The sequence below is a fragment of the Carlito syrichta genome, unplaced genomic scaffold (genome assembly GCF_000164805.1).
Source record: "Carlito syrichta isolate Samal-C Ts95f unplaced genomic scaffold, Tarsius_syrichta-2.0.1 Scaffold194807, whole genome shotgun sequence".
Classification (NCBI taxonomy): Eukaryota; Metazoa; Chordata; class Mammalia; order Primates; family Tarsiidae; genus Carlito; species Carlito syrichta.
Window position 1 is genome coordinate 1 of NW_007138903.1, and position 10,797 is coordinate 10,797.

The 10,797-nt window shown below is 39.6% G+C and overlaps 1 pseudogene; it reads right to left on the minus strand.

Annotated features, from left to right (window-relative positions):
- Nucleotides 1-283: 283 nt before the first annotated feature.
- On the minus strand, nt 284-1,762 carry LOC103253041 (annotated as a pseudogene).
- Between the last annotated feature and the right edge of the window lie 9,035 nt (nt 1,763-10,797).

Below are 10,797 nucleotides of genomic sequence, written 5' to 3' on the forward strand. Positions count from 1 at the left end.
GGGAAGTGAACAATATGTGCAGAGGTTTAGCTCTCCAGCGTCACCCAGTGGAACTGTTCAGGTAAAGGTATCAGGCTTCTGCCCTGCCACATACTCCCTGAGACTTGTGCTTCCTTCAGAAGGGAAAGGGCCTCAGGGCTGCCACTACCTCCCGGTGGCTGAGGCCAGAGATCTGGTGGAGGTTTGCTTTATGTAATTTGAAGGGTCAAAGGCTCTTCCTTGCAGGCAGGTTCCAACGTCCAGACTTGAGCAGGGGGTGGGGGAAATGGGCAAGGAACAAAGGCTATTTCTTGCATTTGAGCTGCCTTTGGGCCTGAAGTTGCTTTCGACCACCTTGGGTCTTGGATCGTGCACCAGTGGATAACGAAGGGGCTGTGGATATGAAAGGTCCAATGCCAACAAAGCCTTGGGCAGGTATTGAGGATGCCCCAGGAGAGAGGCTGTTGCCCAATGTGCCGAGGACAAGGGCAGGGGTGTTCTGAGCAAAGCTGGGAGTACAGGTGCCTCCAAACAAAGGATTGTTGACAGGCATGCTGGCCACATTGAAGGCAAAGGGTGTGCTCTGGCTGGGTGTGCCCAGGGTGTTCTGACCAAAGCCTCCTCCCAAAGGGGTGATGGTACCTGTGGTCCCACTCTGTCCTGTTCCAAAACTGAATGCTCCCGAGGTGAAGCTGGTGCCTGGGGTAGCCATATTGATCCCTAAGACCCCACTGCCAGCTGGGGTTGCTGATGCCCCAGGCAGGAAGGGTGATGGAGTGGTGCTGCCAAATGCTGAGCTACTGCTTCCACTGCTGGTGGTCTGGGTGGTAGCTCCAAAGCCAGGCAAGGTCAAGGTTAAAGAAGACTGAGTGGTGGGTGGAGTCTCAGTGACAGAGTTTGAAGCAGCATCTGGCCTGTTCTCTAAGACCTTATCAAGCCATTGTAAAGAAGTTTTCTTTTCTAAGTCAAATTCTTCAGCAGTAATTGGATAGCCAAACAGGGGATGTGGAGGCAAGGTCAGTGGTTCCCCTCGCCTGGTTGGCAGTAGCTGAACTTTGCGTTTATGCAACCCAGAGCTGCCAGGTGTAGATGAGCAATTCTCCGAGTGTCGTTTCTTCTGTGGGGCTGTATCTTTAACCCTTTCTCCCGGAGACTCCTTTTCTGCTGCCAATGGAGTTGAGGAGCCGGAATGATGACATAGCTCTTCTTTAATTTTCTTTGCTGGGCTCTCTGGTGTCTGGGAGCTGGATGTGATTAGACTGGAGAAGGGTGGCAAACCACGGCCACTTTTCTTCCAGAGCTGTGACTGGGAGATGCCTCTAGTAGAGCTATAGGAACTGGCAATGGCATTGCAGCTGGAGCTAGGGGTGCCAGCTGCATACGTGCTTGTCAAGGAGCTCAAGGAAGCAGGGTAGGATCTCTTGTTTGTGTCATCATCTGAGCTCTGGGAACTGAGGCCTCTCTTCAGAGACCCAGGCTTAGGCACAAAAGAAGCGGGGACTCCATTGACCAAGAGGGGCTTAAACGCTGAATGGCCATTTCCACTGCTGTCAGGGGGCCTTCTTTTACTTTCCTGCCCATCAGAACATATTTGGTCTTCTTCCTCCAATGTCCTTTTCTTCTCCTCTTTGAGGGCACTCGGTATAGTCTCCTTTGCACATGGATCTGGGCCATTACTTGGTGGTGAAGATAGTGTTGAGCTGATTATCTGCTCTGGTCTTGCAGAATGAGCCACTTTTCTCTCAGGAGGGGCAATCCTCATGGTCGCTGGGCTACACACCATCTTGATATTTTGAGGAGACAGCACAGTCTTCTTGTGATCACCATTCCAGCACACTGTGGGAAGTGCCCCCACTCCAGAATATCGGGCCTGGTGGATTGGATAGCCTCTTCGAGGTGTTATCAGAACTTGATTTGATAAAGGCCCACTATCCTTGTGGGAAGGCCTTCTAGGGTATCGAAGAAGAGATGTGGGGAGAGGGTAACCGTGGTAAACAGGATTGGTCTGAGGAAGACTGGGGGCCAGGCAGGCTGGTGGGTGGTGGCCAGGCCTCTCCTGCAGATCCTTGCCCTCCGGGGCAGGGGCAGGCTGTGGTGGCCCGAGCTTGCCCAGGTAACCACCCATGAGGAGCAGCTCAGCAGAGTCAGGTCCTTCAAGTCGAGTCTGTGGCTCTAGGAGGTTTCCGTTTAACTGCCGACTTGGCCAGAGGCAAGGCCAACAGTGTTCTGTGATGTCAAGCATTCTGAGTGAGTGAGAACAGGGCATGCAAACCCTCCAGCCTCACGACTCAGTCCCCACCAGGCCACGCTAGCCCCTACGGCCAGGAGGCCACTGCAGCCGCTGCCAGCACACCAGGTACAGCAATAGGCTGAGCGGCAACAGGCTGAGGAACACTGCCCTGGCGGCCCACTGCAGCCCCAGTCCAAGCCCCAGCCTTAGCCCCAGCACCACAATCCCTGACACTTGCATGGGCCACAGCTTCTTGTATCCTCCAGCCACAGGAGACATCCTGTAAACATATGTTTAATCACTTATGGGACTTAGTGTGTGTCAGACACTGTTCTGAGAACTTTATAAATATTGACTCATTTCTTCCTCACAACAACCCTTTGAGGTACAGTTACTGTCCCTGTTTTATAGACAAGATAACTGAGGCACAGTGATCTTTGCTAAATTCCCTAAGTTCACACAGCTAGTCAGAAGGAAAGCTGTATTTCAATCCATGTGACCTAGCTCCCAAATCAGTTCTTTTACCTATGTTAGGAATACATGAATACATTCTTATTCATTAACATCTTGCCCAGGTCTAAAGAGGGTGAAGTCTTCAGTTTCATGGGTGAGTCCTATGGTTTATCTCATTTTAACTACTACAGAGCTAGCCCTACTTCTGCAGAATATTATATTCAGTTTATAGCAGTTTTCATATACGTTTCTGAAGAACGTGTAGAGGCTTGGTGAAGTATATTCTACCTATATCTTCTATCCATTTGTCACATGTTCAAAGAATAGTGGAGTAATGTGCCACAAACAAAACCCCATTTTTTTCAATGTAAGAAAGTCTGACTGTAAACATAATATATTCCTTGGTCCATATGACAAAGGAAGTATTTACTTTATGTATAAGGGCTGTATATATAAGCATGTGCTTTTTGTCCTTTAGACTTGCTGATATCAAGATGGTGATATTTTGGCAACAAGGATTAACAGAAATTTTAAATGTGTCACTGCAAATAAATGTTTGTATTTATTTTATAATGCCATGTTAAGCCTTTAAAATATGTTTATATTTCAAGTGAAATTTATATTTGCTTTCCAGTCCTCCATTTCTCTAAGTATAACTTTTTAATGCAGATTTACATGGTAACAGTATGTGAGCATTTCTTTACTTTTATTGATTATATATGCAGGAAATTTTCTACTATATTAGTTTTCTCTTAGAGTAATTGATATGCTTCCTGTAAGACTATTGTTTTTTTCCATTCCATTAATTGTTTAGAATAAATCCATGAAGAAAACTTACCTTGCTTAAAAAAAATACAATTAGGAAAGTTATTTTTAGTATATAAAAGTCACTGAAAATATCTTTGAGTTACATTGCTCTCAAGAGAACATTCATTTCTTTTAAGCTTATTCACTAACAGAATATTTGCATTTCAAATGATTACATTTTATTTTTATTTTATTTATTTTATTAATTATTTTTTTATTTTTTGAGTTGGAGTCTCACTCTATCACCCAGACTGGAGTGCAGTGGCCGCTCCCGGCCACTGCAGCCTCGACTTGCTGGGTTCCGGCGATCCTTCCACCTCAACCTGCCAAGTAGCTGGAACTACAGGCGTGCGCTACCACACCCGGCTGATTTTTGATTTATTGTAGAGATGAGGTCTCACCAAGTTGCCCAGGTAGGTCTCAAACCTGCAGGCTCAGGCAATCCACTCACCTCAGCCTCCCAAAGGCACGGGATTACAGGCTGAGCCACCGAGCCCAGCTAAATGATTACATTTTAAAGTCAGTATACTCTTCATAAAATTGTTAATATCCATTTCCACTGTAACCAAGAGACCAATCATAAAATAATGTCAGAAAGAAGTTATTCTATCTATTCTGAAGTATAAATCAGCCTACCAATACATAAGAAGATTAATTACTATAGACATAAATTATTCATCTGGTAACTTTCTCTTTTATGCCGGGGACCAGCTCCAACTGGGTTCAGGGTACCCCAAAGGTGGAGACGGCGTCAGCGATTGGGGGGAAGAAGAAAGAGAGAAAGAGAGAGAGAGAGAAAGAAAGAGACCGGACTCCAGTCTAGTGCAGAAGTGATGTGTGTTTTATTGGGAATTACAACGGGTCTTTTATACACAAAGTCAGATGTGAGAGGGGCATCCCCCACCCACCAGAAACCTTAATCCATGAAAACTTAATCAATGATGGCCTTTAGGCCCTTTTCATATGATAATCTTAAAATCTCATAACAAAGGATAACCTAATCCGTGACTGACATATTCTATAAACCTTTTTCATCCTAAACTGATTGATTTATACCAAGCTAAACAATTCTATAGAAGCTTAAGTATTTACTTTACAAACGAAAGTGGCCCATCCCAGAATGTTTGGAATGTGGCCCAGTCCAAAGTTCACAGTGGGCTACCTGCAAGTAATCCAGCCGCATTCATTCAATAGAATGGCTGTCTTCTAAAACTATATTCTACACAATTTACACCTTATTCAACTTCAGTGAATCCTGAGATCACAACCCAGAAGCCTGTGACCAATACTAAGGCTCTTAGATGTGACCTAAGTTTGAGTTGCAAGTTGTGTGAAAGCTGAAACTGCAGTTTGTGGAAAGAATGGGAGCAATGAGCTTCTAAAGTGAGCTTGTGTTCGTCTTGGTCTCAGAGTTTTTATGTTTGAGCTTATAGGAGCTTAATCTGGTTAGTGCTGAGTAGAAAGGGGGAGAAAATGGGGTCAATAGCTCCCGAACGCATCCTAGTGGTCTCGGGGTCTGGCTCCCAACACTTTTAGAGCATGAAAAAATTACTCTGCAGTACAAAAGAAATTTAATAATTTCTCAGTTGCAAAAAGAAAATAAAGCAAGAAAAGTAATTTAAAAATTTCTTGAAAAGTGCAGCCATTAGGAATCTCCCCTCCATATAGATGGTAACAGGCAATCCTTCAAAGGGAGCTATGTGCATTTTTATTTAGCAGAGATAGAATCTTCTATCATTTCCCAAGGGAGAAACCTATGAGATATTGATGCTCTGGGAGTGCAAAATAACACAAATACGTATTCTTTCTTCTTCCATTTTTTACAGATTGCTCTGCTTCCTTTTTCTGAGGATGTCTTCATCCAGTCTCTCCTGTCAAGGGAGACTGTGCTAACAATCCTTTGCTGTCCCTAATTCCCTCTGGTTTCTATTCAAATGTCAATAGATGCTGCCGCCAATGCAGTGAAAATGGAACCTGCGTGGTGGGAGTTTAAATTAAAGTACAACCTTTATAGAAAGTGGTATGGCGTTTACTCAAAGAACTGAAAGTGGATCTGCTGTTTGGTTCAGCAATCCCACCACTAGGTATCTACAGGTATCTAGTGATTACAGATTCATAGGTCACTCCTTCAACTCCTCTGGTGACTCTAACGTTCTTTCCCTGCCGACCCTCCAGATGGGAGAAGGGCAGACTAGTGTGGCTGTTGCAGATTTGAGAGTCTAACTGTGCCATACAGTGCCTTCTTTTTGGTTAACACAGCCTTCCCAACCATCCTTCTGACTTCTGCTGTAAATGAAGTGAGATTCTTAACCTTGTTAAAGCCTCTGTAGTGTGAATTGGTGGCTCTGGTAACATTTCCCTTATAAACACCTAAGGTGGGTTTTTCTTCATTCTGCTATCCTACTTTTTATTTATTAATCTGTTCTCCAGCATTGTATATTGTGACTGGGTTATGAATGCCACACAGTTGTACTATTATTAAAATAGAGCATCTGCTTTAATTTTTTGAACTTGTTTTGTGGGTAATATAGGCAAAGAAAACAATATTTTTATTCTCATGCAAAAACTGGATTCAGTCAGTTCAAAATGAAGTGGAGTGCAAAACTCAAGTTTTTTAACTTTAGATATGTAGCTTTTATTTGATTATCTTTAAGCTGTTCTCAGTGGGCAAACACACTTGTACTTTGACATTGCAAAGTTATTTTTATTGTCTAATTTATTTATTTATTTAGAGTTTTTTTAAAACATATTTTTTATTACAAAATTGTGGGGTAGTGTTAAGGGTTAAGTATACAAAACTAAATTTTATATGTAATATGATAATTTATTCACAGCAAAAAATTACACTTTTACATTGTAAATTTAATACAATAATGTGTCACATAGGTCTAAAATTATTCTTGGCTGTTAAGATTAATATAATTATAAATAGCTTTTATGTCATATTTTATATAGCATTTTTTATTTTTTTATTTACAAAGCATATTTTATTTGAAATAATTAAATCATGCATCACACAAACTATCATCACATACATTTATTTAATTACTGAGAGATTAAGGGATTTGGAAGTCTTAAATATTTGGACATGATAATTCACGTTTCTTTACCTCACTAGTTATGTTATGAAAAACTTTAGGTGGTCATTTTTTCACTCAATTTGACTATAACCAAAATATATAAATACAATTGGAACAACAAGATTTTTACTATGAGAATGTCTCTGCTTTGATCTTTTTGATAAAATTGCCATATAGTTTTTGATCATAGAAATCAGATAAAATCAGTTTTTAAGTAAATGGGTATGGTTATAAGCAGAGGAACTCAAATCATATCAGTACAGTGCTTTGGTTGTGTTTGGTGAATTTTTACACATATGTGTGTATATTTATATATTTAATTCAGATATATAATTTACTTAGACTCTGTTTTGTTGTATTCTATTTCACTATTTCAATTTATTCCAGTGGCTGAACTTCAGTATTATTTAATAAAATACATTCATATTTCACTTCCATTTTCAATAGAGATACTTACCTGTGAGACCTTTCATGGTAACACATTATTCTACAGCATTTTCAGTTTGAATGCCCCCAAATAATGTTTATACCATCTGAAATATTTAATTTAAAAAATAATATCTCATGTTTTCATATAATATATAAATCTCAGGACAGGCTTCATAGAACATACTTATCGCTAGGAAAGCTCTGCATTTTGTGTTTGTTTCGGTACTTACTCCTAAAACTCCAAGTGTTGTGGAAATGATCTTATGGTTGACATTGTTGATTGGCACCCAACAGTCACATCTCAATTCTTTTTCCCACAATTCCAACCCCTTGAAGAGCATTTTTAAAAATAAATAAATAAAACCAAGTGATTCCTTTCTCAGCCACCATTGCACTAAATACAGATACCTGTTTTCCCCTTCTAGCTAATGAGGAATGTGTACAGGGTTTCTGGGAATACTAGTCCTTTTCTGATGGCCAAAGTGAGAGAGCCCTTTCCCTGCCCCTCACCCCTGCTTGCAGCTTCCTGCTCTGAATATATTTAATAGTGCACAAAGTTACTTTACTGATCTTGTGTCAATCAGACGACAGCAAGTGGATCCAGGGCCTGAGTCCTTGGTGAAAAAATTAAACCAGGTGAGCTGTCTTTGAGATCCTTGTTAACTAGAGAAAAAAAATCAAAACCACAATGATTTAAAATTAGTGCTGAAATGTATTATATTACTGGTGGGCAAACTCATATTAAAAGAAAGAACAATCATTTTATTAAAGCAGAAAAAAAGAAACATGCATATTTAGGAAAATATTAAACTTATAGGATAAAGTTTAAGTGATAAGAAATTAAACTTTTATGAAAAAACAGTTGGTAGTTTTGCAGAATTCATGACTATATAGAAGTTATCAGAATTCTGAATTAATATACAGCATATTAGAAACAGACAAATAACAAGTTTAATTTGTACAAGGAATGAAAAGATTTTCGAGTCCTTGTAGCCTGTGTAAATAGCATATGAAAAAAATTTAAAGTAATTTTGACTTCTGTTTAGGATTAGGACTAGAATAAAATTCAAATATCTATGTTTTTGAAATGTTATTACTGCAAGGCAAGTAATATATGTTTATTGGGAAACTATTGTATCTCAGAGTCATTTTACTCTGCAAGTATTTACCAGTAAATATTCTATTTTCCACCAAAAAAATGTTCTGAGGGAACAAACAAAAGCTTAATTTGTCTTCTTTTTAGAACTTTAACTTATATCAAATATATAAAAGAACATAAAGCTGGAATACATTGATTATTCCACTTGTTAAAGTGTTGCTTAGTTTTTATTTTATTCTTGATATTCCATGAAATAAGTCCTACACCCTGATTTCTAGTAGCTGAATTTGGCCTTTATAAAGAGCAAGTGCCAAAAGTTTGTTTAAAAAAAAAAAGGGTTTTGATATGCTAGTAACCATTTGCTTCATGCAGAGAGAATCAGTGAGTTTGATGTCTTAAACACCAAGGCTGCTTTAAAAAGGCTTCAAAAGAACCCCATGACATTCACTGATTTTATTGCCACCAGCACTGTTCTAGGATTTTTAAAATGCTGCCATTGGAATCAGTCTCCAAGCTCATATAATCTGCTGTCTTCCTTAATGTTCAGTATTAATTTAAGAGTACTAAATCAAAATAAGAATGCAAGTGAATTAAAAAAAATAGCTCTGCTTTGGAATAAATAAAAAGTACATTACTAGAGAAGTTCTTATTTAATAGTCTCTTTTTAGAAAGAAAATCTGTAACTAAAAAAATCAATATGTAATTAAAGAAAACTAAAACATAAATCAGGGAAGTAGGTAGGCTGTGACAACACGGATACATATACAGGAATATATGTTATATGTCTTACTCAGTTTGAGGTGCTGTAACAAAGTACCATCGCCTGGGTGGCTTATAAACACAGAAGCTTGATTCTCACAGTTCTGGAGGCTGAAAGCCTGAGATCAGGGAACTAGCATGATGGGTTCTGGTGAGGGCACTCTACAAGTTGCAGACTGTAGACTTCTTGCTATGTCCTCACATGGTGAAGAGATGAAGAGAGAATCTTCTAGGGTCTCTCCTATAGCAGCATTAATGCTACTCACAAGGGCTCCACTCTCAGGACCTATTCATTTTACAAAGCCCCCTACCTCCCAATACTATCACAGCAGGAGGTTAGGATTTTAACTTACGAATTTTAGGAGGACACAAACATTTAGTCCATTACAGATAAATGCATATACATATACATAATTACATATGTATATTTGTAAACATAGCTAAACTTGTCATTTATAATTATTAGTTGTACAGTATATGAATGCAGCCTTTGTTCTGAGCATATACACTGTGTTTTTGAAGGCTATACAAAATATCAAGTGCAACCTTACCTAAACGTTGGATTCAAAATTTCTACATTGAAAGATGAAGACCAGTACAATGTATTTACTAGCAAACATAGCTCTCCACATTTGTGTGCAGAGCTACAGTATGTACACGTGTGCATGTGTTTAGCAGATTCTCCCACATACAGCCTCTCTACAAAGAGGCTGTATAAGCCAGAAGCAAGTCAAACTTTCTTGGCTCAAACCAGGCACTGGCTCTTTCATCTGTAGAAAATGTTTATCTTCCCTCTCTTTTTATGCCTGTACCATGCATCTAAGGAGATAGCCCTCCTCAGAGGATTGTGCAAAACTAAATGAGTTTATACATGAAAAGCACTTTTAAAAGGCCAGGCTCGGTTGTTCAGACTGTAATCCCAGCATTTTGGGAGGACGAGGAGAGTGGATCGCCTGAGCCCGTGGGCACAGGGGGCCTAGCCCCTTCAGAGAGATTTAGAGGGTCCCTGGAAGGTGGGGCAGCGTCGGCGATTATTCTGGAGAAATAAAGAGAAAGAGAAAGGGAGAGAAAGAAAGAGACTGAACTCTGTCTAGTGCAGAAGCCGATTCTGTAGTAGGGATAGATATTGAAAGAAAGATGGAGGGATAGATATAAGGAGAAAGAAAGAAAGTGGACAACTATTCAGTGAAATGAGCAGAAGCCATTTATTGGGACCAACCATGAGTCTTTTATCCCAAATTTTCACATGTTAAATCACAAGACTTTCACGTGAACAAAAGGCCAGGTGGATGAGGCGCATCCCCCCCGACCCACCAGGTGTTTCCTTAAGCATGAGGAAGGACAATCCCAATTAAATCACAAGACTTTCATGTGAACACAAAGCCAGGTAGGTGAGGGGTGTCCCCCACCCCCCAGGCGTTTTCCCAAGCATGAGGAAGGACAATCCCAAAATTATCTCACTGTTCCTCATGCTTGGTTTATATTCCTCAAAAGCAATATAACAATTCTAATATCATAAAATCCTAATAATCAATAACTTCTAAAACTTATGCATACCCAACACCTAATGACTAAAATCTTAATACCTTTCTATTCTGTGTTAACTTTACCTGTACTGTAAAAAACTCTTAATTATAGCTCAGACCAGTTCCTAAAGAATGTGGCCCAGTCCAAAGATCACGCTGGGCTGTTTCCAGGAACAATTGATTATGATCTCTGAACAAAATGGCTATTCTAAAATCCTATGTATCTTAATTTCTATAAAAGTTTCTAATTCCTAATCCTGATATATAAAGCTGATCATCAGCAATAAAGCTTCTAAAATAAAACCCAAATACAAACTGTAATTGTACTAAAGCCAAAACTGCAATTAGAAAGTGGGAACAATGAAATTTCTAAAGTTAGCTTTATTCTATAAAACCTCATGTATCATGTTTGATCACGCTTGAACTAACATAATT